Source organism: Manis javanica, chromosome 10 (genome assembly GCF_040802235.1).
Source record: "Manis javanica isolate MJ-LG chromosome 10, MJ_LKY, whole genome shotgun sequence".
Classification (NCBI taxonomy): domain Eukaryota; kingdom Metazoa; phylum Chordata; class Mammalia; order Pholidota; family Manidae; genus Manis; species Manis javanica.
In genome coordinates, this window is record NC_133165.1 from 24,842,668 (window position 1) to 24,863,026 (window position 20,359).

A 20,359-nucleotide genomic window follows, 5' to 3' on the forward strand; every position below is an offset into this window, starting at 1 on the left:
TCCATTCATCTTCCTGGAGCTGCCCAGGCCCCCGCAGTGCTGCCCACTACTGAGCCCCTGACCCTGCCTCTGATGTTCAAAGGTCATTTTTAAAAGGTAAAATTGTGGCTATCATATGTACATAAAATGTATCAAATATTTGATTGAACTTACTAATTTGTGAGGAAGCCACATGTTATAACTGGCTGGCAGGAGAATCAACATACTGCATCATAGGGAAGCAGGGACTGCTGACAGGGGCACGTGGACCGTGCCAAGCTGGTCACTACCAGGAGCCAGGCCCCCACCCCCATCGTCCTGTGGTCTCCAAGACCATCACCTCTGTCCCCAAGCCATCAGCACCCATCTCTAGGAAGACCCGCCCTCCTTACTGCATCGTGTTGGAGTCTGACAGGCCTGGTCTCAAATCCCAACAGTCATTTACTAGCTTTGTGGTCTTGAAAGCCATGGTCCTGTGCCTCAGTCTCCATGAAAAAGGAGGGCCAAGGTGCCCCCTGCTGACGGGAGCTGAGGTCAGGCTGAGTGGGCAGCATGGGAGGAGCTGGCCTGGTCAGGAGTGAGCATGCCAGTTTCTCCCAACCAGCCTGCCCTCTTCCTGAGCCCCCACTCCCCCACCCCCACACACCAGGCCTCTGGGGCTTGGCTCAGGCAGCAGCCCCTCCCCTGGTAAGCTGGGGGTGCCAGCCGACTTGGGCTCTGCCCTCCTGCCCCCCAATGCATTTCTAGCTCTTTATTTTCTCCTAAATAAAACCCAAATTCCTGGCTTCAACTTGCAAACTCCCTGGATCTGGATCCGGCCTTGGAGCATTCAAGACTGGTCCCTGCATCCACTATCCAGCCCCATCCCCGTGTGCTGGTGCCAAGCTGCCCACACTGCTAGCCCGGTGGAGCCAGCATTCAGTCTCCATCTCATGTTCCTCTCCCAGGGCCGTGTTGTGCACCTGTTGAAGGATGGGCACATGGCCTGAGGGGTCCAGTTGGGGTGATTCCCCCATGGCCTGCTGGCACAGATATATTCTCTCTCCTGGGAAGGGTGGCATTTGAGTGCAAAGTCTGAAGCTGGACAGCTGTTTTGTGCCCATGAGAGAGAAGTGAATTTGGAGTGAGGTGGACTATGTAGAAAGCAGAGATGGAAAGAAGCAGAGGCCTTGACAGCATTGTTGAGCCACTGGGTCAGACCAACCCCAAAACCCTTCCTGCCTCAGGAGCTCCCAGAACCATGGGCTGGTCAATCCTCTCTTGGTTAAGGCAGTTTGAACAGGCCCTTCTGTTACTTGCAGCCCAGGGCTTTCTGACTGACTTCCTCCCTTGCCCGCAGTTCCAGCCATGTCCATCTCTGCACCTGTTCTCAGGTGCTCCAGGCAGTGGGGGGCTACCTGTCTGATGTGCCTGGTACCCCCAGCCCAGCCAGCCCACTGCTCTGCCTGCCAGCTAGCTGGCACAGTCAAGCCCCCAGAGACCCCTGGCAGTGGCCACTGCCCAGAATCAAGGCTCGCTTTGGGGGCGGTCCCGACAGGCCTGCTCACTCCCCGGTGACGTGCACTCTGAGGCAGCTGCCTGGCTGTTGTGAAGGACAGCAGTTGGTGCAGATGGCAGGGGCACAGGGCTCGCCCCTGGATTTGGAGATTGTTTTCCTTGTATTTTCTCCTTTCCAATCCCCTGGAATATATAGGCTAACAGATCCACCTCTGCTCAGAACCAAGTAAATCTCCAGGCTGGAGATTTATGGAGAGCAGAGTGGGCCCTGCAGCCCTGACACTCCCTGATTCCATGCCATTAGTTAGCAAGAGCCCCTAGGTTTCCTAACACAGCAGTTTGAGCCTAAGTCACTGGGAGCGCCGGGCATGCCAGCCTGTGCCCTGTGTTGTCAGACTAGCCTGAAACACACTTCATGATTCTGGAAGCCTCAGTTGGTCTGCAATTACTAGGAGTCCTTATTAAAAACCTGTGCAGCCAGCCTGCACATCAAGCAAAATCATTCAGTAACAAGGTGTAATGTTATTAGGTCACTTCCCAGCACAGAGCAACTTGCGGCAGCCCATCTGACTGGCCAGCACGCTGGGCCTGGGAATTCTCTGTATTTTCCTGGGCACCGGCCTTACGCTCCATGTTCTCAGGCTGGATTGCATATGGGCACTGCTCTGTGGAATACACTGCAACTGACCTGGCAGGTAGACCTTACGAGCAGCACCACCCGCGGGTCACCTAGTTCTGGCCAAGACAGTTAGGAGACATATGGCTCCTGCTGGGGGACCTAATGTGGTGCAGGCTTAGGGCAGAGGTCAGGGTGGGGGTCACAGCAGGACCTCGGAGGGTCTTCTCTGTCTCTGTCTCTCTGTCCCTCCATCTCACCTACTGTCTCTCCCTTTCCTGCTATCTCTCCATCTCTGTGTCCCTGCAGGCCTGTTGGGACCGTCCCCAAAGCAAACCTTGATTCTGGGCAGTGACCACTGCCAGGGGTCTCTGGGGGCTTGGCTGTGCCAGCTACCTGGCAGGCAGAGCAGTGGGCTGTCTCTCCCTCAGTCTCCCTTTCCCTCCATCTCTGTCTGTCTCTGGCAGCTGCAGTAACATCCCTGTGGCCCACGCCCACCCCTGCACTGTTCTCTGAGCAGCAGCTGGAGCGGGTCCCTGACGTCGCCTGCATCTCATGGGATCCATAATGCTCTCACAGATATCTCACTCATCCTGGTCTGGCCTGCATCCCGGGTCCTCAGGGGCCTGCAGAGCACATGGTGGCAGGTCCCGCTTCTCCACGATGCTCAGAGTGACACCTCCCACTCTGAGGGCACTTCTTAAGGGAGCACTTTGGGAAGGTGGGGTCTGGGCTCCCTGCCCTGGGCTCTGGGTGGGCTGCAGAGGACGGCAGAAACCATGCTTCTCTGGGGACGGGTGCTTCAGCCCCAAGTAGCCACAATAGTGTCTGGATGCCACTCTGTGAGGAGCCCAAGCCAGCCTGCAGGGGGCTGTCCACCCAACAAGCAGAACCCTCGAGGTGATGAGGTGGCCATGGCTGCTCTCGGGCACAAAGTCAAGGGCTCCCTGGGCAGCACTGGGTGTCAGGAGCGTGGCCCCTGCTGGTCCCTGGAGAGCCCACTTTCTGTCCTGCCCAGAGCTGAGCTCATTCTTTTCCCTTTGCTGAAAATGCCCCTGCTCTTCCCATGGGCTGGCCCCTTCTCGGACTCCAACATCAGCCCCGAGAGGACCCTATCACCTCCCCGAGGGGCCCAGCCCACAGCCCCTGGCACGGCTAGCAGCTCCTATTTCTACATCCACTTCCTCACTCAGTTGTCATCTGCTCCCAGCAAGACTGGGCTCCACGTGCCTGCCCCGCTCCCTACTGAGCACCCCACTCAGCATGGTGCCTGGCATGTGGCACAGGCTCAAGGGCTGGCCGCAGGCTGGCACCCCAGAGGTGATGCCATTCTGGACCTGCCCTCACCACAGGCAGGGAGCAGGGCTGGCAACAGGCCATGCACCTGACACAGAGGCAGTGTGGGCTGTGGTGGAGGCCCCAAGAATAGGACGAACAGGGGCTCAGAGGGCCTCAGCCAAATGGAGGGGCCTCTACTCCAAGCACCAAGCAAGAGCAGCCCCGTCCACACCAGGAATGCCCAGGTGCTGCTGGGGGCATGAGGAGACAGCCCTGGAAGAGGGGGCACCACAGGTGACTGCACCAGCTGGATCAGTCTCAGCCCTGAGGAACCCCCTGGCGATCCCCTAAGAGAGGAAGCCATTGAGCAAAGAGAGGCCCTGTATCAGATGTGGCGGAGCCAGGATAGATCAGGCTGCGTTCACTTCAATAATGCTCTTCTGTTTTGTTAAAAAATCACATTTTAAAGTAGGATGCTTTCAGTGGAAAGTAACAGGAACCTGCCTCAGACCATCCCCAACCAGACAAAGATGAGCTGGACCCCAGGTGGATGGCCCAGCTGCCCAAAGAGGCCTCCAGATACCTGAGTCTCCTGGTCTCCCAACTTGGCCAGAATTTTGGCTTCATCCTAGGATAGCAACCCTGTGTTTACAAGGTGGTTGCGGGCCCCGTCTGCTACTCTCCACCAGAAGAGAGGCCCGGTTGGCCAGTGGAGGCTCCACCACCCCGACCCAGTGCTGGCGCCAGGGGCAGAGCAGGGGCTGACCCTTCTACCTCTGTGTCCCCTCAACACCCAGTGGTAACGCTTTGGCCGGAAAACATTCTGAGCACAATAAATACTTGCCATTTGCTCAGCTGGTTGGGTTGACTTTATTTAGAATTGCCAAATGCTGGCCTCAGGTGCCCAACAGGAAGATTGAACAGCATATTTCAGCAGCAGCAAAAACAATAAATACCTAGGAATAAGCATAATAAGAAACATGTAAAGAAAATACAAAGATACCACAAGCAGGGTTAAAAGATAGCCAAGCAAGATGGAGAAAGTTATTAACAATTATGAAAGAAACAATGAGTCAACTTCCCAAATATGTAAAGAGCTCCTACAAAACAACAAGATGAAGGCAGGACCCAACCAAAACACGGGGAAAGGACACAAATCAGCAACTGGGTTCTTAGCATATGGAGAGATGCTCAGACTGTTAAAAAGAGAAACCAAGTTAAGGCTGAGGACACCTGTTGTTTTGTTATCAATCATGTTGGCCGGGGACATGGTACCAGTGATGTTTGGTACTGGCAAACTTGTGGGAGAATAGTCTCCAGTCCCAGGCTGATGGGAGCACAGGCAGCCTCTGTGGGCAGGAAGCTGGGGTCCAGGAAAGGTGCAACCACCGGGCCCAGGTCTGACCCTGTATCACACAGGTGAGCCGGTTTCTGGGCAAAGTTGTTCACTAATCATATTTATAACCTAAAAGCCATTAATAGAAATTGTTTAATGAACCATAATAGGCCCATAGAAAAAATACAACTTTTACAAAGAATGAGGAGTGGTGTTGGCTCTGACCGCCAGGTTGGAGAAAACATCTGTGGGATGCATGGAGAGCAGAGGGTGGCCAGCCGTAGGCCCAGGTCCCCTGAGGGGGTGCATGAAGAGCCGGCTTCTGCACTTCGTCTTTGAAGCAGCCGCAGCTGTACCACTGCCGTGAGCAGAGATGTTGAGAAGCAGAGTGGCCACTGACCTGAGATGCCGAGCAGGTCGGCAGCGCTTTTATGCCATTGTGGGAGCCCCGGGCTCCTCAGGCACTGGGAGGGCAGGACCCCAGCAAGAAGACAAAGGAAGGCTTGAGCAGAACCTGCACAGCCAGAGAAGGGGTTTATGGGGCACACCGCAGCTTGCATGTGGGTCCCCAAAGACTACATGTGACCATACACGAAACCCAGCAGCGTCCTTGGACAGCACACACAGCTCTCACCTATCCCCCTCCCCGGCCCTGTCAGCCTGGCTCTGAGGTCCCTTCCTTGGTGAGAACCGGCCTCAGCCTTCAGTCTCTCCCCACATCCAACCTCTCAACTCCTGGACCCCCATAGTCTGACCACTGCCCCTTGGTCTGGCTTCCACCTCCTCCTGGCTGGACCACAGACACAGCGCCTGCTGAGGCAGAAGTCAACACCCACTTCCTTAAAAGCCTACGAGGTCCTTCATGGGTGGCTCCCCAACTTTTTCTTATAAACCTTCTATTTTAGAATATTTTTAGATTTACATAAAAGCTGTGAAGGTAGCCAAAGAGTTTCTGTCTCCCTGTCACTAACACTGTCCCTGTGTGTGGCGAATCTGTCACAGCTGGTGAACCAATACTAACTGTCCTCACTGGAGCCACTCACTGGAGCCCATACTTTGTTGGGATTTGATCTGTTTTCCCACTGGGCTCCTTGTTATTTCCGAGCCTGCCTGGAATTTTGAACCACGTGACTATATGACACTATGACCTGCTACTTACATTATTTAATTTATTTTTCAGGCATGATCCAATCCCACTCTGGCCCAGGAGTGGACCAGGACCCATGACGCACAGGTCCGTGCACCTGTGCATCCCCACCTGTGATCTTACTCAGAAAATACTAAGACCTGAGTGTACTTCGGAGTCAGGCTGTCCCTGGGGCAGAACGGGGGTACTCTGTGCTTCAGAGCTTGTCCGAACTCCGCCTCAGCAGAGGCCTCAGCTGGCCTCGCCTTGATCCTGCCAAGACAAGGTGGGGACAAGGTCCAGGGCAGGAGCTCTGAGCCGCGGCGGGTTTTCCAGGCCGCCCATGGGCTTGTACGTGGCGGGCGATGGCGATGTCTGACTCTTGGCCTCTGGTGGCGATGCCTGCTCCTGCTTCTGGGGCTGCTTCTCAGGAGAAGTGCCCTCCCATGTGCCTGCTGGGGCTGGCATGGAGGGTGACCCTAGGCTCAGCCCAAGCCTGCTACGAGATAATTTTTGCTCCAGGGCCGAGATAAAGCAGCCGTACCCGGCAGGAGGAGCCAGGCTCTCCCAGCCTGAGCTCCCACACTGAGCCAGACCACCACGAATGCAGTGGCCCAGGCCACGGACCCCAACAAGAGTTCCCTGCTGAGGGCTGTGCAGGGGGCTGGGCCGGGGACTGGCCTCCTCCTCATGCTCCTCAGCCCTCACCCACATCCTCCAGGAGCAGCTTTCTCCAATGGTCCCCAGGTGCCACAGCTCCAGGGACAGCCATGGGCCCCCTACCTTGGAACAGGGGCCTGTCACCCCTTTGTTGGAGGGACTAACTTGGTGGGAGGATCTCCCCCAAAAGAGCCCCCACACAGCAGCTGTGAGCTCCAGGCTCCCCCTGCAGCCCTTGCCCTGGGGGTGCCCAGACCCTACACAAGTCCCTGACCATCTTTCTGGGAGAGCTCAGGTTGGCCAGGATCCCCAGGAGAGAAGCAGGCTACAATCTGTGGTCCCTGTCCCACCTGAAGCCCCTGAGGGTGCCACTTGGGAGGTCTGGGAGGCACAGTCCTGGGGCCACACCTTGGCCTCAGGCCCTGGCCACCCCACTGCGTGCCCCCAGCCCTCTGAGGGGCCTTTCATCCCCATGTGGACAACGCCACTGGCCGCATCAAAGAACTTCTACAGAAAGCCATGTTTTTCCCCAAACCAGCAAAGTCCAGGCTTGGAGCACAAACATTCAGCTCATTATTTAGAAATAACAAGTCCTCTGGGTTCTGGTATCAGATCAAAGCTCAGAAATTAAATCCTCTGGGACAGGAGGCAGCCTGCGATCAGCAGATCTGTTTGCTCATTTTCTTCATTGGGCAGCTAAAAAAAGGGGACTCAAAATCTGCCTAGCGGTTTGGAAGTCTGGCCAGGGCTTGCGAGCCGTGAAGAGACGAGAGCTCCAGAGGCTGCCAGGAGTGCAGGCTGAAAATATTTGGTTGACATGACAATGAAGGAAACTTGGAAGTTTGTCAAGCTCGGGTCTCCAAGAAAACGCTAGCCCCACTTCCCCACCCCACTCACATCCTCAAGCGCATGCACACATGTGCACACACAGGGGCCCACCTGCCCACAAGCACACCTGCACCCAGAGCTCATGTCCATGACCCATCTGCACCAGGGGGCACACAGGGACCCCGTCCACATGTGTGTGCACACAGGAACCCTCTGCCAGAGGCACGTGCCTGCACATACCTGCACTGCACATGCACACTCACACACATGGGCCTAGAGAAACCAAAGGAAGAGAAATGTGGCAGCCCAGCTGTGCCCCCTCCCAGAGAGTCCCCAGCCCAGAGAGTATGGCAGCCCTGGAGGGGGGCTGAGACTGGGGCAGTGGGGTCCCACCCACCCCACCCACTCCCAGATCAGGTCTTTGCAACCTCATCTGGAATCCCGTTCACCCCGCCTCCACTCCTGAGGCTCCTGAGACCCCACCTCCCGGCAGCAGGAAGTGCTGACATGGCTCTGGGCACCAATGGTCGGTCATCACCTCACTGTCCCCCTCACTGTCACCCTGGTGTGGCTGCTCTCTGTGTCTCTCTGGAGGCATGGGCCAGGCTGGGCTCTGGTTCACAGGTCTTTACTACACCCCCTCCAGTGACCTTTATCCTCACCTGGAGTGGCCACCTTGGCACTGTGGGGGCACCTGGTTCAGGCCACTACCACTGCACCCCTGCTACAGGGTTGGCTCATCTGTGGGCAAGTGCCCACCCCAGCAATGAGATGCTAAGAACCTCAGGTCTTGCCTTATAGAGCCCAGTGCAGGGTGGACGGCAGGTCTGTAAGGCCTTTCCATCACTACGGGGGAAGCAGAGGGTCCAGGGAGCCAGGTGCTCAGTAACAATGCCAGGGCTGAACAAAGTAGTCCTGAAGCCCACACCCAACCCCTTCCCATCTTAATAGCCCATAAAGCCCTCTGTTACTTCAGTAGTTTGAGCTGGGCTTTCTCTCAAGTGTGAGCCCTGGAGGCAGAAGCCACGGGCATGTTCTGCCCTCTCACCCACCGTGGAATGGGCATCTGCCCACAAGGGCTAACAAAGCGAGCTGAACTGGTACCCGGCCGAGGGGCAACCCACGGGCTCTGCATGACCTGGCCCCCAGCCCCCCTCAGGCTCACCTTGCCTTCCCTCCTGCCCCTGACCTTTGCCCAGCAATCTCTGCCTGAGACACCTCCCCCGGCCCCGTGTACAGACACAGGCGATGTGGCTAGGGCCTGCCCAGGCAACCTGAGCCCTCACTCCAGCCCTCCTGCAAAGCCCCCTTTGTCAACAAGGTGACAGTCCTGGTTTCCAGGAATTAGGAGATGGACATCTCCGGAGTGTTTTTGGGGGGTTTGGGGGTAGTTATGCAGCCTACCACCTGCACAGGTAAATGTAATATGTGTGAGTGTGTGGGGGGGAGCACGGATGCATGACATATATGTCCACATGTGGAAAAAGACATGTCCTTACCCCAAAAGCACAGCCTGAAACAATTGTTTGGGTGCAAGTGGCTTAACCTGGGAGGAGCTCTCAGGAAGCAGGACAGGAGGGAGCCGAGCAGGAGCGTCTGTGAGCAGACAGGGCTCTGGTCCCCGGCCTGCTTTCACTCAGGACCCCCTGAGAGCCACAGGAGCCACACTGAGGGGCCAGAGAACTGGAGTATTTATCACATTTATCTTCAACTCCCTGTTGCCTGAGGGTCACTCCTGATGTCCCAGCATTTCCGGTGTCCCTGCCTCACCACTGTGGCCCCCCAGGCAAAATATCAGTCCAGCTACATTTATGGGTCCTCTGGAGTCACATGGCCAAGACACACATGTGGACACGTGCACTGGGCCCATCAGGAGCTTGTCACAGAGCTGAGCCTTGCAACCAGGGTGCCGGACTGCATGGGCCCCACCTGCATGCCCCAGGGAAAAGGATGCCCATCTCCCAAGGGGGGCATGCAGGGCACATGGCATCCATCCTGGTGCACACTGGGAGGCTGATATCCCATTAATGTTCCCCCAGAATTCCTGTCTTTCAGTCTAGCACCAAATAACAAATAAAAGGAAAGAAATGGGAAACAGTTGGAAACACTGATAACGTGACTCTTTCCTCAAAAAAATTATAAAAATAGTGTCATAGAGGAGTTCTATTCTAGGCAGCTTATATTAATGGGTGAAAATTAGTGCAAATTAAGTAACCAGGGCAGGCTGGCAGCTAGAGTGGGCGGGCAAGGTGAGTGGCTTGGCGCTTCTGGGCTTCCTGGCTAGAGCTCACCCTTCTGGACCTCCTCCCTGGCCAGATCTGTGGGCCGAGCCCTGAGCAGCCCGCTGTCCTGCAGGGAGTCCAGCTATGCCAACCCACACAGCAGGGCACAACCGCAACCCCCCAAAGGTGGCTGGCTGGACAGCAACATCGGTGATGTTGGCCTCCATGGCAGTCCTGCCAGCCCCCTCACAGACAAGGAGGCTCAGGCTCAGAGAGGGTAAACAACTCTCCCCAAGCCACAGAGCTGGGCAGGAGGGCTGGGTGTCCCACGCACCTGAACACCTTCCAGGCTGGGAGTGTGGGACTGCAGATGTGCTGCAGAGCCCAGCAGTGGGGACTGGTGCAGAGGAGACCCCAAGCAGCACCTGTGTGTGTGCTGGCATGGGGCATCCTGAGGACGGGTGGGAGGTGCATCCTCCAGGTCCTCTGGGCTCTCCAGGCTGGGGGCTTGGCACACCAGTGGGTGGCCCAGGTTCCCCCAGCCTCACTTTCCCCAACTGCAAAGGATGGTGGGAGGGTTTACAGGTAAGATGTGCCCAGGTTCAGGCACACCTGCAAGGCTCCACGGGAACTCTGAGCAGAGAAGCCCAGCAGGGGCAGATGGTCAAGGCTGTGGCAACCAGCAGCCGCACGATGTCAGCTCTCCTGTACCGGCACAAGGGCAGGGTCTGCAGATGCAAGCTGGGAGACAGGGTTCCAGCACCTGCCCAGGGTTGCCCAGGTAGGTCTGCCACACTCCAGGGAAGGGCTTATGAAGGTCTGGGCTGCTGTGCAGTTTAGGCAACAGAAATGTGTCCTCACTGGGGGGACTGGGGGAGGCCCTCTTCAGACCTGGAATCTGCTGGTGCCTAGATCCTTCTGGGTCCCGAGGGGCCAGCCCCCACGTTGTCACCCCCAGACTCTTCAGAGTGAACCAGACGCCCCTGATCATAGAGAATGCGCCTTCAGAAGTGACTGCCCTCCACTGTCCTCCTCACCCACTGCTCGACATGGGGTCCCCATCACAGGGGCTGGTGGGGGACACAGGGTCCCAGGCTCCACCCAGACCACCCAGGGAGAAACTGTGTTTTCACAAGAGCCCCAGAGACTCTGGGCGTGTCACAGTTTGAGAAGCGTTGGCCTGCGTGGCCAGACAAGCGGACCCCCGTCCTAGCTGCCTACAACTGGTCAGGGCTGCAGGGCAATGGGATGCACGGCAGGGCCTGCTGAGAAGGCAGCACCTGCCCCTGCCCACGCACCCACACCTGGTGTGCCCCCACCCCACGAGGTCTGACTGCAGGCCTTAGAGCTCCAGAAACTTGGGGCCTAGGGTCTGGGGTCTGGACCCCTCCCTGCTCTCACCTATCTGGTGACTTCCCAACTTCTTAGACCATCAAACATTTTTTCTGCAAACCTGCTGCTGCCTGACAGCCAGCAGCCTCATGGCAGGTGTCATGAGCCACATCTGGCAGGAGCATGGAGGGCCATAGCCATAATGCACCCCTGGGACCCCACACCTTGCCTGCCTCCCAGCTCAGCAACTGCTCCCGAAGTCTCAGCTGAGGTTGTCTGGACAGGCTCCTGGCACTCAGCACCCTGTCTCTGGCCTGCCCCCTCCTTGACCAGTGGGGAAAACAGGCCTGGCACGCAGGAGTGTGAGCCCATCCCCGGCCCCAGCTGTGGAGCCGGTGAGCTCATTGGAAACAAGCCATAGGCCTGAATGCCACCCTTGTCTCTGGCCCGTCAATAGCCTCCATAACCGCCCAGCGTTCTATTGACTCAAGATAAGTTCTGGGAGGCCTGGAGCACTGTTTGGCTCTGCGTCTGCAGGCCAAGGCTGGGCCAGGCCAGCTGGGCTCGGTGAGTCCCACAGCCCGGGACCCAGCTCAGCACGCACCCTGCCTGGCCACATGCTTGACCCTTATCCTGGGGGCCCTCCTGCAGGCGATTACACCTATCAGCTCCACTTGGCAGTGCCAGTGTGTACAGACAGTCACGTGCTCTCACACCTCTGCCCGAAACAGGTGCTGGAGGTGACATCATATCTCATGGCAGAGATCACTTAAGTCTTCCGACTTCTATCAATATTTACGTTTCCAGCTCCCACGGAGAATCTAATCAGACTTCCGATGACACCTGCCATGTTTCTGGCCTGCTGTGCTCCTGGCCTGGGCTGCGGGTGGTGAGACCCCATCTCACTGGATTGGTGGTTTACCCTCCTCAGGGCCTGTCCAGCTGACAGGCAGGCCTCCGGGGCCAACAAGGGGCAGGGCTTGGTTTGCAGAGGCACAGAGGCGGGAGTGGGGTGGGTCTGCTCCAGTCCCAGACGGAAGAGGGAAGGAGGTGTGTCCAGAACCTCATCACTTGTATGCCGACCCTCAGGGTCACCTGAGAAAGAAAGGTGGGCAAGCTTTTTCCAGAAAGCTCTTTTTCGAAAAAGGGCAACTTTTCAGGCCAGCAAGAATAGCATGAACAGGCCCCCAGCAATTCTCAGCTCTGCTGGAGGGGTCCTGGACCACCAGGGCCTGGGCTGTGCGGGGAGGATGAAACGGGTTTTCATCCCAGCCACCTGCGGCCTGCCTGCCACCGCTCCTGAAACCATGTGGCAGAGGCTTACCTGCTGTGCTTCAGGCACCTGCCCCCTTAAAATAGAGCAGCAGAGCCCCGCAGCTCAGCAAGACCCAGACCCTCTGGAGCTCGGTTTCAGGAGTAAATCCCCTCTGTGTGCTCTGACCCTCAACTACCCCAGAGGGCCCCAGAACCTCAGAGGGACGTCCCAGCAGCTTCTGGGGCTTTGTTGACATGCCAAAGCAGGAGTTAAACCCCACCTAATGTCAGAACAAATATGAGGCTGAAACCGGAGAGGCCTGGGAGAGATAAGACAGGCATTTGCCCGAGGCCACGGGGCTAGGAGGGAGGAGCAGTTATGTCCCCCACCAGGGAAGCCCCTCAGTCGACTATTCATGGTGGGCCAGGGAGGCCCAGCCCAGGGGCCCAGACAGACCCTGTCTCTGTCCCAGAGGCTCTGGTCTAGCAAGGACAGTCACTAGGGGGCCACAAAACTGTGGACAGTGACCGGGCAGTGAGCCCCCACCTGGGGCAGAGCTCTGGGTCTCACAGGTGAGGGAAGAACAGAGATTCATTTTGCCAAGTGACTCCTTCCAGAGCACAGCGAGGTCAGAAGGCCCTCATGCCCCAGCTGAGCCTCATAATTATCATGGGGGAACATGTGGAAAGGTCCCCAAAACCCCACCTTGGGAGAAGTTTCCTCAAATTCCTCTGCTCCAGAGCTGAGCTGGCTGAAAGGGAGGGGTCATTCAGAATCCCAGGAGAGCTACACCCAGAGAGACCCCAGGCCACCCCAGTCCCTGGTGGGGGGCACAGCCAGCACTTGAGGTCACACAGTGGAAAGGAGCTGGCAAAGCTCATCAGATGCCACAGGCAGACTGGGGTCCCGTCCTGGCACAGGCTGGCCCAGGGAAGCCAGGCATTCAGAGAGGGACTGGCCTGGGTCCTTCCTGGAGAGCAGAGGAAACAGCCCAAGGTCATCTAGAGGTGAGAGAGGACCAGGGGTTCGGGGAGCCTCACTTGTCCCCACAGGTGACCTCTGAGAGAGATTCTCAGAAACCTGGAGGGCAGGTGACCTGCTGGGACAGTCTGAGGCCCTGAGGTGAGAGGGCTGAGTGACCTGGGGGCAGCCACCTGGGGGTGTGGCTGGACCAGACCCTCCTCCCTGATATCATGTTTATACTTTATGCCAATTGAATTACATTATAATAATATTACATAGCATAGTATTAATAATATGATTATATTTTATGCCACTGAAGTGGTCTTCTAAATGAAATGGGCAAATTCCTAGGGAAAAAATGGCTTATCTGGCTCACACAGAGGAAACTTAGGGAACATTGATGAGATCCTGTTCCAACCCGAAGTAAAGGCAGAAGCCAGAGAGCAGGTCCCTCTGACTCCAGAGACCTGGCTCTTCCCATAAAGGAAAGACACATTCCTGTGAGAGAATGAGAGCTTAGCCGTCAAAACAGGGCACGTGTGTGTGGGATCGTGTAGACATGTTACGGTGTGTGTGTGCATGGCATGTGCATGGTGTGCAGAGTGGAAATATGTAGACCCCAATGACATGCGAATACCAAAGGTGTCACTATAATCCTGCTTCCACTGATTAATGCTCAACAAGAAAACACCATCTGGAGAAAACTAATAACCCCATGAATTTCACCCTGGGTTGGTATCTAACATTGAAACCAAATACTTTCAATTACGTTTCTCATTTCACCAAAATTAGATTCAAAGGAATCGTTTCTCTTCCATTTTAATTTTCCAACAAAATTATGATTCATTCATTGTTACTTATTCATATCAGTTTTTATGATTATAGCTTCTCACCCAGGGTCCACTGGGGATCGGGAGCCAGACACCCCCGAACAATCACTGGGCGGGGAAGCAGCCCCTTCCCGCCCCTCTGCCTCTGCAGACAATGACGTCCACTTGTTCTGGGTCAATTTTTGCACAGGTGTCTCAACTTAGGATCCAAAATAGAATTTACCACAGGCAGTTTAGTTTGTGTGGATTTAATCTGTATGGATAATTTCTACTGTTCTTACTTTTTAAAGATTTATGTGAAAAAGTGATAGTTTCTGGGGGCTTCTCTTACTGTTTTGTCTTGTTTTTGTTTTTTTTCCCCCAGCTAATACAGGAGAGAATCATGAGCAGTTTTAGGTGACTGAGGAAAGAGACAGGGGGGCCTGGCTGGTCCGGCAGGGAGGCAGATGAGATGGCCAAGCGTCCCCAAAGCCCCCGGACTTGAATGGAGCATCAGCACCTCTCCGTGTCACATGTCTGTGAGGGAGGCTCTTGCATCCATTGCTTGCTCACTGGGCCTGAGAAAACCATCAACCTCTTCCTGCTGCTGAGTCTGGGGGACTCTGTGCCCCATTTTAACTTGCCCTGAATTAATTACAGAGCAAAGCAGGCAATCTCTCACAATCTCTCTCCCTGACGCTTGCAAACGGCTCAGCAGACACAGCCGCTCAGTTGGCCCAGGACCCTCCGCAGATGGAGGCCGAGCCGGGCGGGAGGTACACTGGCTTCGGTGACAGCCTGAGATGATGTGCGGCTGGATGCCAGCGGGGCTGGAGGAGCATGGAGCGGGGTTGGGAGTGTTTCCATCCAAGGCTACACAGGAACTCAGAAAGCAGGGAGAGGACAGTGGACCACTCAGGGTCACCAGGACTGGAGCACAGCACCTGTGTCCATGCTGCCCAACTGGCCATCCAGGCCAGTATTTCCCAGGGGCGGTCATTCCTCTGCCCTCTGCCCTCTGCCCTTTGTCCCCTGCTCTCTGCCCTCTGCTCTCTGTGCTGCTCCTGGTCATAGACCCCAGTTTCCCAGGAATCTGGGAGATTCTGAATTGCACGAGTGCAAACAGGGATGGGGCAGGCATCTGGGGCATCTGGCTGATGGTCCAGCTGCTTGTGAACTGGGACTTGGCTGGGGGTGTGGGCACAGTGCCATGGGAAGCCCTCAGGACAAGGACCGCACATGCTTTCTAGGCTGACACCAGTTGCCAGGGAATGGGTGCCAGGAGGGAGCATCATGCCACATTCAGTCACACTGGAGGAGCCTCTCTGATGTGCCCAGCCTGACACAGTCCCCCAGGCTCACCAGACCCCTGCAGGCCCCATGGGGGGGGCAGCCAGGGCACTGGACCTAAGCAGATGACTGTGGGCCAGCCACATGTCACCTCCCCTGGGCAATGGAGTCCACACGGCACCTGCCCCATAACTCACAAGAGGGTCCAAGGAGATAGTCCATCTAAGCTCATCACTGCTAAGGCTTGCATAGTCAGTGCTTAATTAAAGAGGGCCATTTGCCCTTAAGAAGCATGTTGCTATATGGCACATGCACTTCTGGGTGTGGAGTTACATGGGCCCTGACTTGTTTCCAGAGGGGAGCAAGTTCTGGGGTCTTAGGCACCCCAGAAAGGGAGGACACTGACCTGCCCGCTGGGCTACCTGGAGGCCCTAGAGGCCAAGGCAGAGCTGAGTGGGGCTCAGAGCTCTCCTGCCTCTAGCAACTTCTTCTGAAGCTCATGTCCTCTCCACAGTGGCAGTCAGGCTGGGCCAGGGCAGGACTACCCCGTGCTCTGTTCCACAGGACAGCATGGAGGCCAAGAGCACCGGCTCAGGAATCTGGATAGGCGGGTGGCAGCCTCAACCCCTGCCCTCCTAGCTTCTCATTGTCAGCACTGGGACCACCCAGCTCAGGGGGTCTTTAGCTCTGCCACACCCTGGACTCACCCAGGGGGCTTTAGCACAGCCTGGTTCCCACCCTACTACAGGCATGCTACTTAATTGGTATGGGGCTATGACTGGGCTTTGGATTGTAAACACTCCACAGGTAATCCTTTGGTACAGCAAAGTAGGGATCTAGTGACCTAACTCATAGAGTGGCTGAGGGGAGTAATTGAGATGACCCGGCAAAGCACATCACCACCACTATCACCACCACCACCATCACTACCGCCACTGCTGCCACCACCACCACCACCTCCATCACCACTGTCATCACCACCATAACCAAAATCACCACCCCTTCTACATCTCTTTACCTTTTCCAGAGATTCTGATACATAAAATTCCTCATTTCTTTTTTCAGCCAACAAGTGTATTTATATAGACTGCAAATATAACTGAGTGGGGCTCAGGAAAGTTACTACCCTGTAAATCAGCATTGGCTTATGGACACCTGGACCCTGGCTATGCCCATATTTACAGTGCCCAAGGAGTCTCATATCCTTAACTTCACTGATACCTCACTGTAGCCTTGGTTGTTGGGCATTTTTTATTATTTCATTTTATAGATGAGGAAACTTAGTTTATGTGTCCAAGGTTCCATGTGTCCAGGACCTAAACTCAGGTCTCCCTCAACCTAAAATGAAATGTGTGGTCTGGCTGGCATTTGTCTTAGATCTGTGAGGGCTCAAGGAGGGCAGGTGAGCAGATGCCTGGAGAGGCTGGGAGGGGCCTTGCTGTGCTGCCTTTTCACGGGTGAGGGAAGAGCCCCACGGTCCTAGCTCAGGACCTGCAGCTTTACGGTAAACACAGACAGTCTAACCGCCATGAACCACTTCCCAGAATGTGGGAAACATTCCCCCAAATCAAATTCTGTCCCCTCTACCATGACCTTTCTGGCTTGGCCATAAGTTCAATACAGACCCTCTTTTAGGCCCTTCCCCTTGCCATCTGTGGGCAGCACACCCGAGGCCCCAGCAGCTCTGCCCCACATGCCCACACCATCTCAGTTCCATCCCAGCCACTGGCCCAAGGCCATGCAAACTTGGGGACAGGACCCTGGGGACCACTCTCTCTCATTAGAAGTGTTGGCAATGCAGCCCTGACTCCAGGCAAAGCCCTTCTGGACACACCACCCCTGTGCCCTCTCCAAGGAGAGAACAATGCTTGACTCCCCCCAGGCCTGTTAGCTCCCTTCCAGGAAGAAGAAATTCCTTAAAAATGGAGGCCTTCCTGCAGGAAACTTCACAAATATGCTTCTGCAGTGATGCACCTCTACCTTCCACTCTGTCTCCACAAGAACCTTCTGCAAAATCTTTGTCAGTATCCCTGACACCCAGAGCCCCAGTGGCCCTCACCTCCTGGCATTTATGTGGCCTCTCCCATGGGAACACAGGAGGTGATGGAACATGGCTTCCTCGCCAGATCATGAAGCCACTGCAGCTTCCCCCTTGGTCTCTGTGGAAGCAACTGCAGCTGCCCGGCCATGGGAGCTCAAGCCACCCTGTGGACAGGAACGACCTTTCCAGCCACGTGAGGGGCCCTGAAACCCCCAGCCCCAGCCAAGCCTGCAGATGTCGGAAACCTCACAAGAGGCCCAGAGCTCAAACTGGCAGCTGCTCTCAGATCCCCATCCGTGGAAGCCATGAGACAAAGGAAATGGTCATGTCCTTCTAAGCTGAGTTTTAGGGTGATTTATAACATAGCAATGCCTAACTACATGCTCTCCAACATTTGTGGGTCCATGTGGTGATATAGAATCAAGGGTCAAGTGGACAGCGGGCCCAGAGACACCCTGTCTTATCAGCTGGGGCTGCATAAAAGCACCACACACCCAGCAGCCAAGGTCCATTATCCCTCGAGTTCTGCAGGCTGCATGTCCCAGACCAAGACCCAGGAGAGTGACTCCTGGTGAGAGGTCTCCTGGCTTTCCCACAGCTGCCTTCTCCCTGTGTGCAAGGAGGGAAAGAGCTGCCTCTCTCTTCTCCCAGGGACATGGTCCTGGGACATGGTGCCCAGTCACTTAGAGTCGCCCCTCAGAACAGTCACCCTTGGGGTAGGACTTCAACCTGTGAATGTGGGAACATGCAGCCTGTAGCAGGCCTCACGGGAGGAGGCCCTCCCCTCTCTCCCCACCTACACATGCTGCCCTGCTCTCTCCAAGGCTTCAGCTCCTAAGGGTACATTCTGGGCCACTCCTCCCGGTCCGCCCTGAGTTTTGGAAGGCCTTCTGAAGGGGAATTGGCAGTGTCCTCCAGCTCCATCTAGGGAAACCTGTGAGCCACCAATCTTCCTTCCTGGGCCTTCCTCCCAGTCTGACCACCTGTCAGGGAGACAGCGAGAGAAGCCCACCTTCCCCACCAGAAGCAAGTGCTCATGTCAGGCTGCCAACTCTGGACAGATGTGGAGACCTAGGCCTAGAAAGGTTGCATGATCTGCCCAAGGTCACTCAGCCAGCAGGCAGTGGACAGCCCTGGCCAGCCTTCTGTGCAAAGACTGTTTACTTAAAGATGTCTCAGAGCTGTTTTTCTCTGGAAGTTAAACATTCTGCTCTTGGGGTTGAAACACTAAGGAAGCACACAGCAGATCCCCCTCCCCACCCTGTCCAGCTCACTGGCTGGGCCACTGTCTAGCCGTGAATTGGCTCCTGCGGTCTTGGTCCCTGACCAGGGAGTGCCTAGCAGGTACCGGGTTGCAGGTGGAGTCCCAGACGCCTGGGCAGTCTTACATGCAGGCCCTTACATGCAGCCAGTCCACTCTGGGGCTCAGCCCCCAACCCAGGTTGGTGTCTTTTCCTAGCACATTTGGGGCCAGTGGGAGCCCTCCTCCTCCATGGAGGCCCCGGGAAGGCACCAGGGCTGGTGTGGGCACGGTGGGGTAGCCAGGCCACTTCCTGATGGGTTTGCTTACTCTGCAGGGCCCAGCTAGGCACCCCCAGCTCCCAGCCATGCATTGACTCAGACCTGGACCACTTGCAGACCGGTCTGCAGTGGGCGGTGTGCCTGCGTGCAGTACCAGAGCCGATGGGAATCCCCTGGGGAAGAAAGGAGGGATGGGAGGCATGTGACCCGAGGAGAGAGGGCTCAACGGCCCTGCAGGCCAAGGGGTGGCAGGTAGAAGCAGGTGTGCCCAGCCCAGGCAGAGCATGGGAGAAAGAGGGTGGCTGCCTGTCCCAGCTGGAAACAGAATCAATTTCTCCCTTGAAGTTTCATTTTCTAAATCTTGGGAAGAACATCACACCCACGGCAGAGCCCATTCAGTCAGTCTACACACTGCCCCGTCAGAGGGAACACCCGTGAGGACATGGTCACCCTGACGTGGGTTCATGAGGATGGCATGCCTGATCTGTGCCATCCTGGTTACTCTGCTGTTTGATATCCAGTAAAGGAAGCCGTGCTTCGGGGAGCCTGCTCACCCCCTGACGTGCAGTCCTCGTGGTGTCTGTAGCCACCAGGGCCCCTCGCTGTAAGCACTCCACATGTGCACACAGCTCAATGAAACCTCCTCTCCAGTGTTTGCTTTCTGAATCACACTGCCCTGGGCATCCCCATGAAAGCCCCCCACCCACTACAGAAAACTTCTCTAAGACGGGAGAGTGGAGGGGCTGCATCCCAGGGTGCAGGCTGCGCCTCTCTGACACAGGGAAGCAAACGACCTCCGGGCAGCAGTGAGGTCCCTGCCCTCTCCAGCCACTGGTCCCCCCGTCTTCTAACCCTTCACCCACATGCTGGGTGAGTAAGGATGTCTCATTGTGATTTAGCTTATGTTTCCGGGTGCTGTGAGGTTTGAGAGTATCTGGGTTTCCTCTGGGGTGAAGTCATTCCCCCACTTTTTAAAGTCAGGTGCTCCATGCTATGATTCCTGAGGGTCTTCACTTTTGGGGTGTGTAAACAGCGATCCCTCCTTCTCTGTGGATTGTCTTCCTGCGTCTTTGAAGGTACCTTTAATGAAACAGAGTTTAATTAGGACAAGTTAGAATGTGTCAGTCTTTGCCTTTAGGACAATTTGTAAAGTGCCTGAGAAGCCCTTCCCAGAGCCACGTGGCCAAGACGCCCTACCTCTGACTCCCTCCTGGAACCACTGATGCCTAATCCGCAGCCAGGAGCTCTGGGTCTGTGCAGAACCACCCCACTTGTCACGTTGCGTGGGGATCATGCCTCAGGTTAAGGACTGGGGTGCCTTTCTGGAGAACTGGCCCCTTTCCCACTATGGGATGCCCCTCCTCATCCCCATCACTTCCCTTGCTCTGCAGGCAGCTCCATCTGAATGCAGGAGAGCTACTCCTGCCTGCCTATCAGTGCTGGCCTGGTGTGTTTTCTCCATCCATTCACTTTCATCTACTTTTTTTACCCTTTATACTTTTATACTTTTAATCTTTATTTTTAAAGTGGGATCCTTGTGGACACCACATAGTCGGGTCTTGTTTTTGATCCACGCTGACAATGTCTCTTGATGAGAGCATTTGGG